This window comes from Echinops telfairi, unplaced genomic scaffold (genome assembly GCF_000313985.2).
Source record: "Echinops telfairi isolate 266 unplaced genomic scaffold, ASM31398v2 ScPeMD7_2291;HRSCAF=2852, whole genome shotgun sequence".
Taxonomy (NCBI): domain Eukaryota; kingdom Metazoa; phylum Chordata; class Mammalia; order Afrosoricida; family Tenrecidae; genus Echinops; species Echinops telfairi.
Genome location: NW_022106189.1, coordinates 25182454 through 25204233, shown reverse-complemented (window position 1 = coordinate 25204233; position 21780 = coordinate 25182454). Strand labels below are relative to the sequence as shown.

Below are 21780 nucleotides of genomic sequence, written 5' to 3'. Positions count from 1 at the left end.
GTGTAGGATACCAGCAATAGTGTTCAATAATGCCTGCACTCTTCCAGGTTGTCCTTCTTTGGAAGTGGCACCAATATGACTCTCCTTCCATTAAATGGCCAGGAAGCTGTCTCCCTGCTTTCTTGGCATAGTCAAGTGAGTCTTGCATCCATTGGTTTAAAACTTTCAATTGGTATTCTGTCCATTTCTGGAACCTAGGTTTTTGGCATTACTTTTGATATAGCTTTGACGTCTTTAATCTTATCATTTTCATAGTTAGATCACTCTTTAAAAGAGGTGTGCTTAGATCATGACCATCAATTCTCATGCTCCTTCCTCCTACCTCTCTTCATTATTTTCTTCCAAAATCCCCTCACATTCCCCACCCCACCTCTAACCCCTACATCCCCAATAAACTATTGCATCAGCTGTTATTTCTATGAATCCACTCCTTTTGTGCTTCACAAACTGAGAAATACAATGGAAACATTATTTAAAACAGCAAGAAGATAATGTTAATAACATAAAGATACAAATACAAATAAAGAGTAGGAAAGAAAAGACCACCATCAATATATTAAAAGCCAGAGAAGAAATTTCTGTCAAGGAACAAGCGAGAACTATTTGAGCCTAGAACAAATTCAAGTTGGGTCAAGAGGGAGGTCAACTGACCAAGTATCATAATATACCAACCAATCCACCATAATCACGTTTACAATAAGTTCTGTCTGATAATAACACTGTTCATGTTACTTGCCTGTGCCAGAGGCTTAGTCTGATGAGATACTCTTCAGATGGATGTGGGGCTCCCATGGTCCTCCATAACCTTCTACAAATAGGATGTTCACAATTTAGGCTCTGATACTTAGAGCCTGCATTATGTTTAGATTTTGTGTGCTTCTTCCCTTTGGACTTATTTGATGCATCATTTAAATGGTTGCTTGCCTGAGTACAAACCTTCCACCCAAAAAGAGGTTGAGAACAACCTAGGTTCTCATCACCAAATGAATGTATAATATACATGCAAGCAGTGAAATTCCATACACTGCTATAAAATTACAATGAATCTGAAAATTGGCTCATAAGATAGATGAACCTGGTAGATAGAATGCTGAATGAAATTAGTAAATCACAAAAGGACAAATGCAGTATAAGGCTCTAGAATAAAAAAATGAAGAAGGGGTTTACATAGAAAAAGAACCATTCTTTGAAAACTGAGTATGAGAGGGGGAGGAAGGCTAAATCACTAACTAGAGAGTAGACTTGTACTAACTCGAATGAAGGGAGAAGCAGTATACAATAAGTAGGGCAGAAGTCAGAAGAAAATGATAAAGCCAAAGAAAGACATTCAAAGGGCACTTGAGTCAAAGGCAACAAAGGTAAATACTACTACATAAACTATCTTACAATAATAGTAATAGCAAAAATCTAAGAGTATATACATAGAGATATAAGCTGAACAGGTGTACAAAGGGAAATGAGATTATACACATGGATATGTATGTTTGGCACAAGATATGTCTACATACGTATTTACCTGTGCTGAAAATATGTTCATGAATATAATAGAGCATGCAGAAGAAAATGTATGAAAACTTCTTAACCAAAATCAAATAACTTGAGGGAATGAATCTCTGTGCCTGGGAGCTCAGGACCATAGCCTCAGGGAACACGAAGGTCAATGTCATAGCATCATCTTCAAAGACAATGCTCTATATCCTACTTTGGTGAGTAACTACTGGAGTATTACAAGTGTATGATTAGCCACCTAAGGTACAGTTACACAGTTACTGGTCTCTTCATATCAAGAGCAAACAGAAGGGGAAATAATCAATGATACAAGGAAATAATTAGTCAAAAGATTAATGGATCGAAAAGCCTCAGCCCCAACAACCTTAAGAAGACCTAGGACAGTGGTTCTCAACCTTCCTAATGCCACGACCCTTTAATACAGTTCCTCATGTTGTAGTGACCCCCAAGTATAAAACTATTTTCATTACTGTAATTTTGCTACTATTATGAGTTGGGAAACCCATGTGAAAGGATCGTTTGATGCCCCAAAGGATCACGACCCACAGGTTGAGAACCGCTGATCTAGAACATAGGATTCCTGGTGGGGCTTGGTCAAGGACAATGCAGCTGACAGGAATTACTGAAACCCAAATGAAGGCCAAACATGGTAGTTGGACAAGAGGAAAGTGGAAGGAAAAAGAGAAAAAAATTTAGAAGCAAAGGGCATTTATAGAGGTCTAAATACAGGCATGTACATAAGCAAAATATTTATATATGATGATGGGGAAATAGATCTATGTACATATACTTGTAGGTTTAGTATTAAGGTAGCAGATGTACATTGGGCCTCTACTCAAGTACTCCTTCCATGCAAGAACACTTTGTTCTAATTACCTGGCATTCTGTGATGCTCACCTTCCTGACAATTTCAATGAAGACAAAATGGGTGCATAAGCAAATGAGGTGAAGAAAAGTGATGGTGCCCGGCTATCAAAAGATATAGCATCTGGGGTCTTAAAGGCTTGAAGATAAATAAGAGGCCATCTAGCTGAGAAGCAAAAGCCCACATGGAAGAAGCACACCAGCCTATGTGATCATGATGAGTCTATAGGATAAGGTATCAGGTATGAAAGACCCAGAACAAAAATTCATATCAATCTGAATGAGGGGGAGCATGAAGTAGAGCCCCAAGGCCCATCTGTAGACAATTGGACATCCCCTTCCAGAAGTGTCACAAGGAAGAGAAAAGCCAGTCAGGGTGCAGTATAGCACCAATGAAACATACAACTTTCCTCCAGACTAGACTAGAGTCTAGTTCTTTAATGTCCCCTTCCCCCACTATAAGGATCCCAATTCTACCTTAAAAATCTGGCTAAACCAGAGTATGTACAATGACATAGATAAGAGCTCAAAACACAAGGAATCCAGGACACAAAAACCCCTCAGGACCTGTAATAGGAGTAGTAGTACCAGGAGGGGAAGGGGAAGGTGGGGGGAGATAGGGGGAGTCAATCACAATGATCTACATATAACCCCCCAGGGGTATGAACAACAGAAAAATGGGTGAAGGGAGACACAGGTTGGGGTAAGACATGGGAAAAAAAAGTATAAATTATCAAGGTTTCATGAAGGAGGGAGGTGGGGGAGAGGGAAAAATGAGCTGATTCCAAGGGCTCAAGTAAAAAGAAATGTTTTGAGAATGATGATGGCAACATATGTACAAATGTGCTTGACACAATGGATGGATGGATGGGTTGTGGTAAGAGTTGTAAGAACCCCCAATAAAATGATTTTTTTTAAAAAAAGGAGAGCTAGAGGATGCCCAGTACCATTATCAACTACTCTGAAAGAGATCCCAATAGGTTGTCTCAGAGTAGGAAATCTAGGGTCCTGTGGCTGGGTTACTAAGGACAGCAGCAGACATTTATTCTGTTTACAGAGCTTACTGCACCCATCTCCCCAACAGAGCTAGTGATGTCAGCTCTCCAAAGCTGGCGCTGGCCCATTGGAGTTATCCACACCAACCAGAAAGATGAGAGAGATGCATCATGTCTACAAAATGTATAGATGCCCCCAAATATAAATCCCGGGGAATGTCCTTTGTCATGTCTCTCTCTTGCTTCTCACCCCTGCTCCCTACCTGAATTGCCTGCTGCTCTCTCTTGTAGAAGCCTTCTGCTCTTTCTGCCATCCCTTACCCTGTAGGCTCTTGCAGCAGAAGTGGTGGCTGTGGCACCAGAGCTGTTTAACTCTTTCCTCACCAAACTCTTGTAGTTGGTTAGTGAGTTTGTATTAAAACGAATTTTCTCTCCTTTCTGTAATAGCGGCTCTCATAGTCTCTATATCTTTTAAGTTAGTTCGTTTTCTGGCTTTAGACAAAGGGGCAGCTCTAACCTTTCTTTTCATGGCTATCCTCAACCCCTTGCACTTCATTTCCTTTGATTCCCTGTTCCCTACAAACCTCACCTCCCTCAATACATCTATTAATTAAAGGTCTCACTCTGCCTCTTGTCACTGAAAGACCTCACAGGAAAAAAAAGTGGAACAAACCTTAAATTCATAAAAAAAAGACGGGTTTACTGGTTAAATACTAACTCAACTAACTCACTGCCATCAAGTTAATTAGGACTCATCGCAACCATATAAGACAGGGTAGAACTGTTCCTGTGGTCTCCAAAATGGTCACGCTTTAGGGGACTAGAATGCCTTGTCTTTCTCCTGCACTGCTTCAAAGGAGACCGGGAAACCCATCAAGTCTATGACTTGATGTCTTTTTTTAAGCCTGGATCTGAGCCCCTCTTTGGTTCAAATTTCTACTATATAATCAGCAGGCTTATCAGATGAACAATGTATCAGATCCAACTTATTTATGAGATCAAAGGGGCAACATTTGCCCAGTGATAAATCTTAGAAGGTAAGAAAACTCAGAACCACACTCATTGCCATTCATATTGACTCGGCCATCCCAGGGGACAGGGTGGAGCTGTCTCCGTGACTTTTCTGAGACTCTGTGTTTCTGGAGTAGAAAGCCTACACAGTAGCTGGTGGAGTCACACTGTTGACCTTGTGGTTAGGAGTCCAACGCTTAACCCGCTGTATCACCAGGAATCCTCTAGAAGGCAGGAAGGGATCGTAAAAAAAATGAGTAAATAGAAACAGTCAACCCAGAGAGTTGATAGGTGTACTGTTACATCGTAGGGTTTAAAATCAATGTGTGTGTTTAGGGTGGAGGGTGGGGGTGTGTATGAACTATTGAATAAACAATTAATTTGCTCTACAAACTTTCCACCAAATCACAATACAATTAGGGGGGGAATGAATGAATCAGACAAGCTGTTGACTGTACCACGTTAAAGGTAGAAAAACTAGGTAGCTCCATTGAGTTCAAGCTTTCCCAGATTTCCTTATCGGATGTGACGCGCATCGTGGAGGACATTGTAAAATTACAATGGTCAGAAAACTGACTGCAAAGCAACCTACTGAGACTAGAACACAAACCTCCTGAATTCAGGTCAAATAATCTTTGTGACATAACCATCTATTTCCAGACAGTTGTGTGATACTTCATCGGAGGAAAGGAACTGAGATCTATGATTCCAACTGGTGATAAAGAAATGCATAGAGATCAAAGGAACAGAGAACTTTGGATGGAGACGAAGGCCATGAATTAAGACCATGGATCAAAAATCCAGATTATCCTTTGAGAAAGTTTCACCCACTCCTTTTAATTCAAATGCCCCCAGGAGACAGAAGGGACCTGCGGTAACTCCGTTCCTACTGAATAGCAGGTAGTTGCAGCTTGTGTAGATCTCCATTTCTTCAGGCTCTGCAATTGCACTTATAAATGACCACTCATTTGCAGAGCTTTGTGTATACTTTTGTTGTAGGGGCCCTGCTTAGCAATTGTGCCACAGCTGAAATGGTGCCAGGCATTGTACTCAGTAGTGAAAACCTACAGTGTGCTATCTATCCTCACAGGGCCATCAACACAATCAAGAGTCATTGGCACGTACATTAAACCAATGGCTTGTGTAACAGCTGTAATGAAAATATTTTGGATGGGGAAAAGATGGAAGATACAGGGAGGGAAAGGAGAAAAGTAGAAAGGAGGAGATCAAGGGAGGGTACTGATAATAGTAACTTAAAAAACCAATACTCCAACCAAGAAAACCACAAATCCCTGGTATTGAGTTAATTCCTGCTCATAGTGACCCTATAGGAGAGAATGGAATTGCCTCGCAGGGTTGTCAAGGCTATAATCTTTATGGAGGAGACATGGTGGGTCAGCTGTTCCCAACACCAGTCGCTGTGCTCGAGAGAGACAAGGCTTTCTACTCCTGTAACTCAGAAACTCACAGGAGCAGCTCTGCCCTGTTCTCAGAGGGTCACGATGAGTCCAAATGGCCTCCACGACAGTGAGAGAACCTTTATGGAAGCTGACCACCACATCATTCTCCAGTGGGTTCAAACCCACAGCCCTTCCTTTTCAGTCACGCCCTTAACCACTGCACCAGGACGGTGCAAACTGAACATAAATGCTCCCCACCGCGAAACCACCCTCCTACAGTTCCTTTGACTCTCTTGAAAAGATGAAGAGCCAATAGCTTATTGATGATGATATAGCAAACCTTCCCCTTCCATGTAGCCATTCAATCTTAAAAAAAAATTCCCCACGGGTGAGGAGTGCTTTGTAAACCACCTATTGTGCTCTGAGTGCTATCATTAGGGGCCAATTTCTTTGAAAGTGTTTCCTAAACAACATCGCCTCCTGACTAACAGGGATCTGTCCGTCAATAGCAGAAACCCTGTGGTGACTATTTACCAGCGCTGCACATGCACAATGTAGATATGCGTACTTTTCTTGTCTGGTCGCAATATTATTTTGGGGGGGGGAGGTATTTAGTTCTACAGATTCTTTCATGTTTCACTCTTTTTGTTTGTTTCTTTAAAAAAAATTTTTTCTAAGATCCATTGAATAGCTCTATTCTTCCATTCCAGGAATATTCTTCATTGGTTACTCCTGTTGGGTGGGGTGTTTGAAAGAGAAAGGAAATGTAGAAATTCTGCCCAGGTTTAATCCATCCCAAGGCTTTTGCCAGAGAGCACAAAGGCTGAAGAGTTTGTTATTCAGTGGGGCATGGGCCAGGGTATCGACTCCGAAGATGCTCATCTGTTTCTACATCTTCTATTTCACTATATTTTCATTTTGATTGATTTTTTTTCATATTTCTTTTCTGAACTTTATGACTTGGAGATAAAACAAGCTGGGTGCTGACCACTTGATATTAAAGAATGTACTCAACACTTGCTCTTAAGAGAAAATTGGATCCGTGATGTGACTATTTCTATTTAATGTCAGGTAGTCACAACTTGTTAGGGCCTGCTCTCCTTAAGGCTTTGCAATTGCACTTGTAATGAAAATTCATTTTCAGCGTTTGGTGTATGTTCGTGGCAGTATACTGCAAATTACCTGCAATTTTCCTGTTGTGCTAGGTGGGTTTCTATTGTAATATTTTTATGCTGTAAAGACAGTGTGTTTGAAATTACATCAATGCAAATTAAGAAGAAATTAACAGTCACTGAGTGAGCCATGCAGTCTAGTTAATAGCACTTTACTAATGTCTGCTTTCTGATTTTGATTGTGTGCTAAATTTACATAAGATGGTATCATTGGGGGGTGGGGCCACAGATCTCTATGGATTGTTTTTGCAATTCTCTTTTTCATACTTTGTTTTCTTATCTGTTTCTTGCATATTATTTCAGAGTAAACCCTTTCGAATATTACCAATAAGAGGAATATGAATAGTATTGTAGATTATATTTCAGAAAATAAAGCTGGATTCACCTAAGAGCTGTGTTCCCTTAGCAGGATGAAGTGATCCCCCAAAGGCTCATCACATTCATCTCTAAAATGGTGGGGATAAACTGAACTGTGAAGTTCAGTAAGAAGAGATAGCCAAGGAATCTTGTCCAGATAATGTGCTAAAAAGTGACAAAACGTTCATTACACAAGAGGAAATCACCACTACCAACTAAATCCGCGTTGAATTTCTTGTTCAAATGTGGACAACAGACACTGGCCCTAGGGCAAAAGAATGTTGTTTGAGGTAGCCAGACTATTCAATCTTTTCTTGCTTCTGAATTCTCTACTAGCTATGGCCCATTCCTTTGGCTGTGATGTGATTGGAAGATAAATGGCTGATACCAGGAAGAAGAATGTAATCGTTCTTAGCTTCCTCTTCACTTTAATGCTCAATGTCTCTCTCCATTAGATCAAGACCCAGAAACTTTGGCTAAATGGAGTGCCCGTGCAAGGAAATTTAGTGTTGTAAAGGACAATACCTTGTATTCCCCCTTTTATAACTGAAACAGACAATCTCTTCTGATTAAGCCATCCGCTGCAAGTCTTTTGCATGATGAATGCAAGCACTGTAAATTCATAATTCTGAAAAGCCAAGGAGCAACAATTTTCCCCTTTGATGCTAGGACGTGGCATAATAAAATGCCAATTGTAAGAGGACATTGAAGCTTCCTGATTTTTCCCCCCATTGGTTTCTTATTTAATGCTGAGTATGCCAGTGCATGCCTAATGAGTATCATCATTAGAGACCAATTCCTCTGGAAAGTGCTTCTGAAGTGGTAGTGCCCGCTAACAAGGAACACCAGACACAATACAATAACATCTCTCCTGTAAGTGCTATTAAAAAGGAGTCTTTGTCCTAATGCAAACATGTAAATATATTTCCTTTCTTTTGGATAAAAAATTTCCCTTTAAGAAATGGATCTCTGTCGTTAATAATCATAATGGAATTCCATCCCCCCGTGTGGTCTTTTCATGTCCTTGTTTCGAGCCTATCAAATCGTCGGGGCAGTGTGCGTCATACACCATGTACTAATGGTTGAAAGATGAAATTGATGTGGCTCCAAGATTCATATTTTCTTGTCAGTTCTGGGGAGATCAATTCTAAATGCATATTTTTGGCCTTGATTTCCATAAGTGGTCTACACACTTTGACATCCTTCTTCCAAATTTTTCACGGCAATGGATGTTGATGAATAAAATGATAGCTCTTACATGAACAAAGGAATGCTGATGACACATAATGCAGGGCCCGATGAACATTTACGATCTTACCAGAGAACTAGGCGGATGCATGGAAGTTCTGGAAATAAAACAATCACGTACAAGAAGCTGTTGCAGAAGTATCACGCAGAGAAAAAGGGGGAAAGGGAGAGAAATCTTTTTAGTAATACCTTTGACCAAATCACACTTTTGAAATGGTGCATAACTTGGATTTATTTTCAGGGAAAAGGGTGAAATCAATAAGATATTGAAATGTACTCAAGATCGGATCTGCGATTTCCTACTCATTTCTTAAGTCATTTTAGATGAATTAACTAGCACCGCCTATTAAGTACACAATCCCATCTGTAAAGTCAGAGGACTTTTTTTAAGGTTTATGAAACAATTACATGGATAAAAAAACTGCCCTTCATCTTTTAGGGTACCAGTCAAGCTGCCACCTCTTCTTTCCCCCCCATTCCACGCACCGTGGCCACGTGCCAAGTGTATGAGTAAGGTCTCGGTGATTTCCCGCTACCATCCCGAACTGTGGGGTGGAAAAAGGGATTCTGATTTGTTCAGCTTCGACATGGGTGCCCCAGGGTGGCCTTCTGGTTATGGTTTCCCATTCGTCAATCTTGGTGGTTTATTACAGATGCAATGAAGTCCTTATTTCCCAATTCCTGGGGCAATATCTTGACACAGGTAAGAATTCGTTCCGGAAATAGTGTCCTGTCCTCCCGGCTTGGTTTGACTCTGGATAACTCCCCTCTTGTGGGTCAACTGCTCATACGCCTCCTCTCCAAACCCAGAGGTTCTTGATTCCTGACTCTCCAGACTGTCCTCGCCAGGCAACTCCATCCTCAGCATCACACGTCCGGGCCAAGGAGGCCCTCTTCTGAGAACGCTTTCCAGTGTCTTAGTCTATATTCTCCCTCAAAGGACAAACAGTTCTTTTCTGGGCTGGTGGCTCTTGCACACTTCTTTGGGGTCCCAGAATTTAGGAACACAAAACTATATTCAGATGATGATATGCAAAATTGTGATCCTTAATTTAGTGCATGGAGCTGAAGTATCTTCCTGGATAAAAGTAGGATGATCACAAAAGAGCACCTTTTTTTTTTTAATTTAAAAGGAGAGATCTATTTTAAATACTAGCAACTGGAGCTTTGCCTTCCTTTCTCGCAGTAGGTGACCATAATATCATGGGGGTAGACTTAGGAGGCTTTCTAACACACTAGAGGAGAAACTGAATTGAAGTCTTTTTACCTGGGCACTCTGATATAGACTGGCATGTATGTTGGGCCAGATTCATCGAAGGACTAATATTTGTCTCGGTATATAGTCTCACAGAGTACAATTCAACTCTGAATGAGTTTTAGTCTCTTCAAGCCTAGTCACACATTGTCTTTGCAATAGATTACTCACTGCCTCCCACTCAGCTTGGCAACCCGTCTTTTCTCACCTAGACATTCTTGTCAGAGCCTTAGCATCAATTGTGAAACTCTTCAGTTGCATTGAGCGAGTGAATGCGGGGTGATTGGCTTTAGCCAGAGAAGTTTCATTTCCATCTGCCTTCATTTTTACTGTCATTGTGGAATGTCACATGGGAAGAAAGAGTGCCAGTTTCCCATGGACACTTCTGAGAAACTATTCAAGCAGAAATGGAGTTCCCAAAATAAAGCCATCCTGATGACTGCATTCATTCATTAGCAAACCTTTCTGCTTCCTGTCCTTGACTTTAGCCTGAAATTTGGATTATGATGGGCCCTGATTATTGCTTTGATGATGCCTCGTGACCTTTGTGGATTAAGATGAGTCCGTCTATTCTACTTTGTACAAGGTTTATATTATCAAAAGAGTGTTTTCTGTCTAGCCTTATGGCAGGGAAGTGGGCTTCATGGGGTAGCAAATCTTCTATGGAAATGAAAAATCCAGACACTACCTGAGTGCTAGCTGGTGATTTTATTTACAGTACATGATCTTTGCATTCTTTAAATCCCTTAGTCTAGTTGCTGCATGTCATGCAATTAGTAAGTGAGTCCTTTAGGTTTAAATTATACCACATAACAAGGATTAGATGGGCACTACTACACATGTAGGTGGCTGAGATAAGTCACTATTTTCTTTACTTATTTTGCCATTTGGGCACCAGATTAGGCAAGCATACTATCCTTTCGCCATCCTTCAGCCGAGCTACAGCATGACGTGCACGATTGCTTCCAAGGCTCCTATTCCATTATGAATGTCCTCCTCCCCCCTCTCCGTCTTCACCAATTTGATGACTTTTATTAGTGAAAGTATTTGCCGAAACTTGACAGAAGGAAATAAAAGATGTCTGAGTGCCTCACAAGGTCACTTTTCTTTTCCCAGGCATTTATTTTTAAAACGACTTCAGCGTGCATTGTGAAAAGAACAACAAACCCTGGGGATAGAGTAGCTAGAGCGCTAGTCTGGGAACCACGGGGCCTGCCCGCAATGAGAACCCACCAACCACCGCACAGGAGGAAGCTGAGGCACAGAATTCAATACAAGATGCGCAGCTTGGGGAAGCCTTCTGGGGCAAGTCCACAGTGCCTCATAGTGTCTTTGTGAGTGGAAACAACTTGATGGTATTGGGGTTGGTTTATTTTGTGTGGGGGAATAACCAGTTATCGCTCCATTATTTTTCTAACCATCCTCTGAGTGTTTTTCAAACCGCAGTGCCATTGAGTTGATCCTGACATAGCGACCCTCCGCAGGGACCCCAAGGCTGTACATTTTTTATGGGGACAGACAGCCTCATTTTTCTCCTAAAGACCAGCAGTATCCCAGCCAGAGAGACTGTTTTCTCAAGGCCAAAGCATATAAGAAAATAAAATCATGTTTATTTTATTACGAATACAGTTCATATTTGCATTTGTACAACAACAACAGCAAAAGCCCAGGATAAAAGTGCTTGGGGTAATACAGATGTGAAGTGGACAAGAACATCTGATCCATTAAACTGGCGACAATGTACAAGTTTGGGGTGACTGTCAAAGATGGCAACTCTTCTTCAAGCACGGTGACATGAGAGACTGTGAGGAAGGGTCTTTGTCAGTCAACTACTCTGTGTCAGGAAAACAACAACTCAATTTACTAAAAATTAATTTAGTCGTCAGAATTGTCATTATCATTGTATTCATCATTTAGCTAATGAAATCAAGAAAGGATTTCAAATTTCATGAAACACAAATGTAACATGGAAACATTTACCGAACATTGATTGGTTATGAGCTGCTCTGCGGGTTGTTCTCCACTGTTTTTGGTTCTGTAGTCAGAGATTCTGAAAGAAACCGTTCTGATTATAATCAGAATTCCCCCAGATAGGTGTCTATGAGACTGGCATTGAACGCCTGTCTTTTCCTTTGATGTACTTTACTCCATTTGATTTGTGGAGGCACACTGGTGGCTCTGTTGGGTAAGTGTTGGATTGCTAACCATAAGGTCAGCAGTTCAAACCCAGCAGGTGCTCCTCCGGGGAAATTCAAGGCTATCTGCTCTCAGAAAATGTGACTGCTCAGAAGTTTACTTTATTAAAAACCCTATCAGGTAGCTAGATGTAACTCATTTTACAAATGGATAAGCAAAATCACAATGAAGTTTAAAAATAATATCTTTTCATTGTTTACTCTGACAAATATGATCAAGACACTAAGTTTTTGTCTGATAATCCAAATCATTTCTGATAAAGATGAACAGAAGGACACATTTTCTGATTTGGGGGAGTTTACTGCCAAGAATTAGGGGCAGGTATTGCTCAATAACTCCACAATAAATGAATACTGGAAACTTGATCAACAGTGCTACGATGAAAAGAATGCCATTCTTATGACAGCAGCAATTCATGAAACTTAATCACATCCATGTACACAAGAGAATTCTTTACCTGCAATATCTGAATCTTGAAATCATACACATCCTAGAATGGGCAGTAACAATGTGTGACCTGGTTTGGAGTCAGTCGTATGTCCTTGGAGCATTATTTTATGATCTGAACCAAGAAAACAGGCCAAAAAATAAGATAAGATAAACTGACAGGTCTTTAGGTCTTCTTTGGTCCATAAAAGACAAATACATTTTACAGCTACAGAAACTGAAACCCAGAATGTGGAAGGACTAATTCAAGTTCTGGCTAAGACACCAGGTCTTTTCTCCTAACCACATGACAGACAGACAGGGCAAGCCATTCTTTCTTTCTTTCTTTCTTTCTTTCTTTCTTTCTTTCTTTCTTTCTTTCTTTCTTTCTTTCTGTCTTTCTATCTTTCTAATACTTTTATTAGAAGCTCTTACATCTCCTCTTATCACAATCCATACATTCATCCAGCGTGTCAAGCACATTTGCACATATGCCACCATCATCATTTCAAAGCATTCTCTTCCCACTTGAGCCTCTGATATCAGCTCCCCATTTCTTCCCCCTTCCTCTCCTGCCCACCACCCACCCTCCCTCATGAACCCTTGATAAGTTGTAGATTTTTTTCCCATCTTTTGAATCATCCTCCATTGCCCCTTACCCACTTTTCTGTTATCCCCGCCCCCTCCATCCTTTCATCCCTTCCTCCCTCTCCCCAAAGAAGAAGGGGACAGTCAAATCCCATCAATGCCATCACTGTACCTCTCCACATCCATTCCTGTATTAGGCTTTGGCTGCTGAGCAACTTGCAGACCCACTGTTCTGGGTAAGTGACTCTGGCTCTCTTGTCCCGAGTTTGCTACAAAGGAGGTGCATGTTGACTTTGTGGTCAAGGTATCTCTCTCCAAGACACCCTCTGCCCCAAACTTCCCTTCGATGAAAACACCCGAAGAATCATGGCATGCTCTCTAAACAACACTGCTCCAAGACAAAGGGTATCCGAATGGACGAACTGGAACTAACTGGCTGTGAGCAGACAGCAGGGAACAGAGACGGTCCGCGAAAGCTCGGTGTTCACCACTGCCAGCGCCTTCAACACGCATCTTGAGCCAGGCTTTCTTTTGAGATGGTTCCAACCCTTCTTGAGGCTCTAACCTCACTCCGCGTGAAGAGACTTTCTGTGTCAATGACAGATGCCTCTGATCCTGCTGTATCAATAGAGATGTGTCTGTGAGTAAGATCCAGGAGGTGGGGAAATAAGGAATCATAAATTCCAAGGGTGTTTATGCCTGCAAACAGAGGAAAAATACGAGGACCTCTGAGTGTGCAACTGTTTCCATCTGTCCTCTTTAAGTGTCACTGATGTCAGAAATTAGTGACTGCCAGAGGTCACGTGGCTTGCAATTACAGTGTTTAATGATATTAGGGTAAACTCAGAAAATGAGCTGCTCTATTTTAGAGTGAAAAGCACAAATGGAGATGAAATCCACTTTTGAGATGCTAGATCACTTATGACACGCTTTGAAATAGTCTTACTTTACAAGCAGAGCAGATGGAAAAACCCTCAGGCCTGCTGATAGAAAATGATGGCCACTTCCCTGAAAGCCCATGAGTCCTCAAGACAGGCCGTGGGAGTGGCTTTCTCTGTTGCATTTGGGTCATATGGGTAGAGGTATAGAGGGAGACATATTACCAAGCTGGTGCTTTAGCAAATTAAACTCTCTCTCATACACACACCCCATGGCCCCCACCCCTAGCGAAGGTTCTATGTTAAAATACCTTGCGCTTCCTTCCTTCCTGACAATTTGAGTCTGAAAAGTCAGGCAAGTGGAGTTTCTGGCCTTCACTCTGCCACTCAACCAGCAGTGTAACGCTCGCACCAGCCGAGTGTAACTCTTCATTAACCAAACACAACCCTCCAAAAGGCATTTTAGAAACATGAGAGTCATGTAAGTAATCTGTAGAATGCAAAAAATAACGCATAGGTTGAATAATTCAGAAAACTGAAGGAACATTCAGGAGATGAAGAGACTTTGACTGGCTTTGTCACCGAGCACCCTACAAATAATACTATTATTGCTGGGGGTCATCTAGCCCAGTCCCACTCTTAGTGGTGCAGTGGGACAAAGCACAGGAGCTCCACCGGGGTTCTAGGCTGTAATCATGATGGTATTATATCCCCAGGATTTTCTTCTGTAAAAGCTACTGACTGAATTCACACGCCAACTTGTCCACTCCCGGCCAGGGACTTGCCAGGGTGCCACCATCGCGGCCCTACATGATCATCAGCTAATCACGGAGCCTCCCGAAGCCCAGATAAACTCCACAGCGCTCCCTAATCAATGGGAAGAAGAAGAAAAGCAACAAGACAGCAAGTGGTATCAATAGATATTTTGTCTGCACACGGCAGTGGATTTCTGGAGAAAGATAGACTTAAGCTTAAATGCCCAATCTGTCACTTACTAGTTCTCGGACTTATTTAAGGCCTTGAACTCTCAACGTCTAAAATTCCCCATTGTAACTCATTATCTCACAATGAAAGTTAGAAGGTGAATAAGAGCCTGAACCGTCACAGGTGATTACTAAATGGTATTCTGTCGCTTCAAGACATCAAACCTTACCCTGCTAGTAGAATACACTGTTTGGAGGGTCATTGAACATCAACTAAAAGCTTTGTGTATAATTGTAGACAAATATATCTGACATACATTTCTAAAAGTTCACCGAGGACTTGAAATCAATGAAGAGGTTCCAGCCTTGTCCATGGATTGCCGGATTAGACACGGTCAACAGACACAAGGCAACATGAAGGGCAGACTGAGCAATTGAGAAGTTCGATCACTCTGCAAACAAATTGAGCAAAAGGGAACAGAATATTTCCAAGCCTAAAAAAAACTCAATAAAGTGTATTTCTTGAAGTCTGGCTGGATGTAAAGGAGTGCTTTATTTCTAAAATGAAATGCTGGGAAATTACAATCATAACTGGAAAACCAGATGCACATATTTGTACCAAAACATTTGGCTCTGCCGTATGGAGGTTAGTGTCACCAGAGTTATAGTTATTGGCTCAAATTTAACACCCCCCTGGTTTGGAATGCACAGAGCATCTGGAACTGATACAGAACTTTGGGACTACCAAATCAGGCAGTTGGGAAATTCTTACTTATGAACCCCTGTAGTATTTTTTAAACTGGTTTATTGAATGTACTCTCCCATGGATACTTCCACACTTCAAATTCTATTTTATTGAAAATTTCTCCTTATCTCAATCACCCATTGAATGCAAAAATCATCTCAATTATTGTTCTTTTGAGTTATGACAACAAAATATTTGAAGACAAAAGGAAACTCAGCTTTGTATACAATCTAGTTTCACGGTTAATCAGTGAGCAGCTAGCCTAATAATAGCTGCAATTCTGTAGTTTTGCAAAAAGGGGTGAGGGGTGGAACAAGATGGTGATGTAATAAGATGTCCCCATTGGCTCCCCCAGCAATGAACCACTGGACGATGAATAAAAATAAGCACAACCCGAGACCTTTGAGCTCTGCTGGCAACTGAGGTAGTAGAGAGTTAGGGTGAGTCCAGAATTGGTGTAGAGGAGGAGGAGGAGAGGGGACAGTCCACAAGCTGATGCAACCTTCCCACTAACACTGAAGCACTCCATTATCATAAGGATTTAGGGATGAGGATCAGCTATACCTCCAGGAAGGGACACAGAAAGGAAGTGAATCCAAGGAAGTTGTAGTCCGATTGTTTTAAGGAGGTACAAATTGGCTGTGGGGGTACGTAGGCTGTGTAATTAGCAGGGGGCAAAGGGAAATAACAGCGCTTCAAAAGAGTGCTGTTGAATCTTGCTGAAAACCAGAATGAATGGGCACAAGGTCTGGGAGGATATGCAGGGGGAGCAGTGAGAGAGGAACACATACGTCAGACTGACAAGCAACACTGATATACACCCACAGTGGACACTGGGCGAGAGCCTGCCGAAGGGTACCCAGGAGGGAAAGGCACAGAGTGTCTTCCACCTTTGCTAAAGGAAAGTGGAGCCCCATTACTCTATTAGGGTCTGTGACTAACTAAAATTGCCCATCCATGTGTGCATATTCAATTCCCAAGACCAAGCATCCAGAACTGGATCACTACTGGAGGCATATGAGTGTCCTGTAGTGATGCTCAGGAGATGATACCAAGTCCACCATGGCTGAATTGACAGGCTCATCGTGACACGGTGAGGTGGAATGGAGCTGCCCCATCTAGTCCCAGGGCTCTCAGTCTTTTCTGAGACAGGGTCCTGTAACTTCCTCCCAGGGAACAGCTGGTGGACTCAGGCCCTGGCTGTTCTGTGCCCACAGGACACCCAATCAGAAAGCTTTTCTACAAAAGGCAGAATACAACATTTTGAAGTAAAGAAAAGGAAATTTAAAAGTTAACAAAATTATACAAATTCAACAAAAAAAATAGCGAAGCACATAAAATCATCAGAGATGAAGGATCAATTGAAGGCAAACCCCCAGATAGAGGGGAGCTCTGCTGTGGAGGACAGACTAACACACACACACACACACACACACACACACACACACAATCCTAAGAATTTTCAGACTATGGTGATAAATGCATTTAGATAATTTTTTTAAAAATAAGGAAACTAGTAGAAGTTATTAAACAAGGGGAGGCCCTCCAGATCCCTTATCCCTCAAAGCTACACAGTGGTCTGAGCGGCTTAAAGACAAAAGGAGGCAAGTGAAGCTGAAATGGACTTGGGGTCTTGAGACAAACAAGTTCACTTCACACACTAACACACACAAAAGACAAAGCAAGGGGAGGAACAACCGGGGAAACTGAACAAGGAAATCGAAGGCATAAAAGGACAAATCCATGGCAAAAAGATATCCACTGGAACTGAGAAACATACAGCTGAATCATAAAAAGCAAGAGAAACACTCGACATTAATATTGGACATGCAGGAGAGGGAATAAATGAACTATAAGACAAAACAATTGAACTTATCGAGTCTTAAGGTAAAGAAGAGAAAATCATTTTAAAAATTGAACTAACCCAAAAGGAATCAGATTCAATGAAGACATCTGTTATTAGACTTAGTGGAATCTCAGAGAGCAGTAACAGCAATAAAGGCATGCAAATAACTTCCTGAGATAATCAGCAAACACTTCTCAGATGGGAAAGCGACCCCAGCCAGCAAGTCAGAAAGCTACAAGAGCCCTCGTGGGCAGAATCACAGAAAGATGGAGTCCATGCCATTGTCTCATAAAATTCCCGAAACCGAAACCAAGGGGGGAAAACTGAAATTTAGAGAAATGTAATGTGACCTATCAAGGGCCTTTTAAAACAATCAACGTCCATTTCTCCCCAGATAGTCTATGAGCCATAAGACAGTGGGGTGATAGATCGATTAGATAGATGATTGATAGATAGATATATAGATAGATAGATAGATAGATAGATAGATAGATAGATAGATAGAATAAATCAATTGTCAATGGAAAGTATTCCACCCCGCAAATTTTTCATTCAAAAATGAGGCAGGAAATCAAGACACAAATCAACAGAAGCTCTGGGAATGTGCCATCGCTAGACCAGCTTAGCAAGTATTACTCAAGGTACACCAAATGAAAATCAAAAGCATGACATAAATAATTATATCTATACATAGAGGGCCCCTGGTGGCACAGTTCTTAAAACATCCAACTACTAATCAAATAGTTGGCAGTTTGAACCCACCAGTTGTTCTGCATGAAAAATATATGATAATCTGCTTCCATATGGATTTACAGTCCTGAAAACCTTTAAGGAAAGTTCTACTTTGTCCATATGAGGTCACTGTGCATTTGAATATACACAAGGCAATGGCTTGGGGAATCTGTATATATGGCAGAGAGGGAACTAAGAGAGACCTAAATAACAACAACAACAATGATAATAATAATGAAAGAGCACAAATTATAACATTGATAGCATGATATTCTCAGAGACTAAATGCAATAATTAAATCCTGAAAATAGTACAAAATCAAATGTGTAAGGAATCAGTATGGTGTAAACTTATCAAATACAGATTGTATATTCATCATAATGGAAATATACCAATAGAAATGGGAGAGGGAGAAACATATCAAGAATAGATTTATTGTGTTAATTGTTGTCCATAAGGTAAATAGCTTGACATTTATAAGTTGTATAAGGTAATATATGTGATAACAACTAAGAAGTCACCAAGAAAGGGCATCCAGGTGAGGGAAGGAAGCAAAAAGGCTGATAACAGAATGTAGCCAAATACCAACAGAAATAGAAAATTCAGATTTTTTAAAAAGGCAAAATGAGTGAGGTTGATAACTCATTTGCAATAATGACCTTAAATGTTAGTGGCCTGCATGCCCCATGCAAGAGACAGAGAATGACAGACTGGGTTTAAAAAAGCACGATTCATTCTTTTTACTGACCACAACAAACACAGCTCTGACCCAAAGACACAAATAGACTGAAAATAAAGGGATGGATAAAACTATTTCATGCTGCAACAAGTAAACAAACAAAAAATGTCAGGTGACCCTAATGATATCAGATAAAAGAGATTTTACATCAAAATCTGGAATAAGTGGTGAAGACATTAAGTAAGAAAAAGATCAATCCAGCAAGAAGACATAACAATTATAAATAAATATATATGCACATAATGGCAATGTATCAATATGAATGAAAAATGACAAGGGAGCTTGAAAAAGTGTGTGGAAATTAGCTTTTATTTACATTCTACAAAAACTTCTACAAACTTTTTATAACTCCTCATATGGACTAATAATTAAGGAAATGATGAAATTCTCAGTAGTCCTGGGACACTTCACCACTCCGTTTTAAATTACAGAGAGAATATATAAGTAAAGATCACTAAGAACAGTGAGATCTTCAATAAGACAATTGTACCTGATCGATAAATATAAGACACTCCACCCAGCATCAGAACAATGCATCGTCTTTCCCAGCATGCATGGATCATTTTCTAGAACAGACTTCAGACTGGTGCACAAAGACACCTCAGTGAATTTGAAAATATTCAAGTCATCCAAAGGATCTTGTCTGGTCAAAATTGCATGAAGTTCAAAGTCAACAGCTTCAGAAATAAGTAGATAAATGCATGGGAAATAAACAACACACTAACAAAGACATTTGCTCATAGAAGAAATGAAAAGTAAAGTTAAAAAATAGAAGACTCCTGGAACCAAAAGGAAATGGAAACATATCTTACCAAATACTTTGGGGCAGTGCAAAGCGGTACTCAGAGGGCAAGTCAGATTAGTAAATGCCTGCATGAAGAGAGAAAACAGACCTCAAATCAATGTAAACCGACAACTCGAATAGAAAAGAAGAGTAAATAAAGCCAAACGCTATCATAGATATACATTTAAAAGATCAGGGTAGAAATAAACAAATTAAGAAATAGGAAAAATAATAGAATCAACAAAACCAGGGGTTGAATCTTTGCCAGGATCCATCAAACAGACAAACTGCTGGCTACATTGACAAAAGAAACAACACCGCAAGAAGCTAATAATCAAATTAACAAAAGAAATTTTACATTACAACCAATTACATAAATAAAGATAGAGAAGGTCATACATAATTACTATAAAATATTGTACATCAACAAATTTGAAAAACTACAAAAAATTCAAGCCTAAAATTCCAGTGTTGAAGGATTCTATTGACAAAATACAGAAAATCTAGGAAGCATCTAAAGACAATGGGAGGTATATATCCCAGTGACATAAAAGTAATTATAAGAAAAAACATGCACACCTATGCTCATAGGTGCCTTATTCACAATAGCGATGAAATGTAAATGACCAGAGTGTTCAAAGTCATAAGGTAGACTCCATCGGTTGCTCCATAGACCAAAGGTGAGGCTTGTGCTACTGTAAGATTTAAAGCCTCTCTCTTTCCAGCCAGCGCCGAGGGATGGGTATCTCTCGGGACAACTGCCACAAGTACCCTGTGGTAGTTACATAATCTGATGTCAATTTGAGAGGATTACAAGTGAAGGGGTGGAGTATAGTCTGTCAATTGGATCATAGCCAATGAGGGCTCCATGTGGACATGGTCTTTTCCTGAGAATTGTGGGAAATCCTGTATTCCTTCCTGGAGGAAGGAGACTCTCTCTCTGGTCACTCACTCCCTGTGAGTCATCCCTAAGGAGAAGCCATATGGACCTACCCTGATGAAGCCAGAACTCTGCACCTGGAGAAGCTACATGGAGACCTCTGCCAGCACTGAGATGCTTACAATGCCACTGGATCTACAAGACTTTCCACCCACTGGCCTGTCATCTTCCTGCATTGGGCATCATTGCATGTGTTTTGTGAGTCTGAAGAGGGTTTTATAGATTGGTGTCAGACATATGGGCTAATAGCGGACTTATGGACTTGATCTGGACTAGGCTGGGATATTTTCTCAATGTTCAATTGCTCTTGTATATAAACCTCTTCCTTATACACATGTGAGTGTCTATGAATTTGTTTCTCTAGTCTACCCAGACTAACACACACCGCAAGACCAGTGTCGAGAGAAAGCCATACCACAAGAAATGGAAATATGAGCTGCGACGCCCAGCCCCCAACACTTAGATTGGCCCACCACATCCACACAGTTCACATGAGAGGAGGCAACAAGAAAAACAGGGCCCTGAGGCTGGATGTGGGGAACTTCTCCCAGGGCTCTGAGTGTTGTTCCCGCAAACAAGAATCATCAATGTTGTCTACAACGCATCTAACAATAAGCTAGTCCACCCCAACACTGTGGTGAGGAACTGCATCCTGCTTATCAAACAGCACAATCATACCGCCAAGGGTACCAGTCCCACCACGCACTGCCCCTGGGCTGGAAGAAGAAGGCTACACTGACTCCTGAAGAGGAGGAGATATTAAATAAAAAGCAATCAAAGAAAATTCAGAAGAAATATGATGAAGGGATAAAGAATGAAACTCAGCAGTCTTCTGAAGAGAGGTTCCAGCACGGCAAGCTTCTTGCTTGTATTGCTTCAAGGCCAGGCAAGTGTGGCTGAGCAGACAGCTATATGCTAGAGGACAAGGCTGGAGTTCTAGCTGAGGATAATCAAAGCTTGAAAGGCAAATAAATCTTCCCATCCTACTACAGTTTTGTATTTGTAATGGTCAAAGTTGCACTGAGTGGAGATGCAGTAAGCAAAGCATAACCAACATTTATTCTAAAATAATAAAAAAAGAGTTCATGTCACATAGCAAAGTGTGGTGAAGAAATCTGATGGTGCTTACCTATCAGAAGGCATCTGGGGTCTTCAAGGCTTGTCCAAAAACA

General features: G+C 40.9%; 1 pseudogene; it reads left to right on the top strand.

The window, feature by feature from the left end:
* Positions 1-21569, top strand: part of LOC101650750 — an 82548-nt pseudogene extending 60979 nt beyond the window's left edge.
* The last annotated feature ends 211 nt before the right edge of the window (positions 21570-21780 follow it).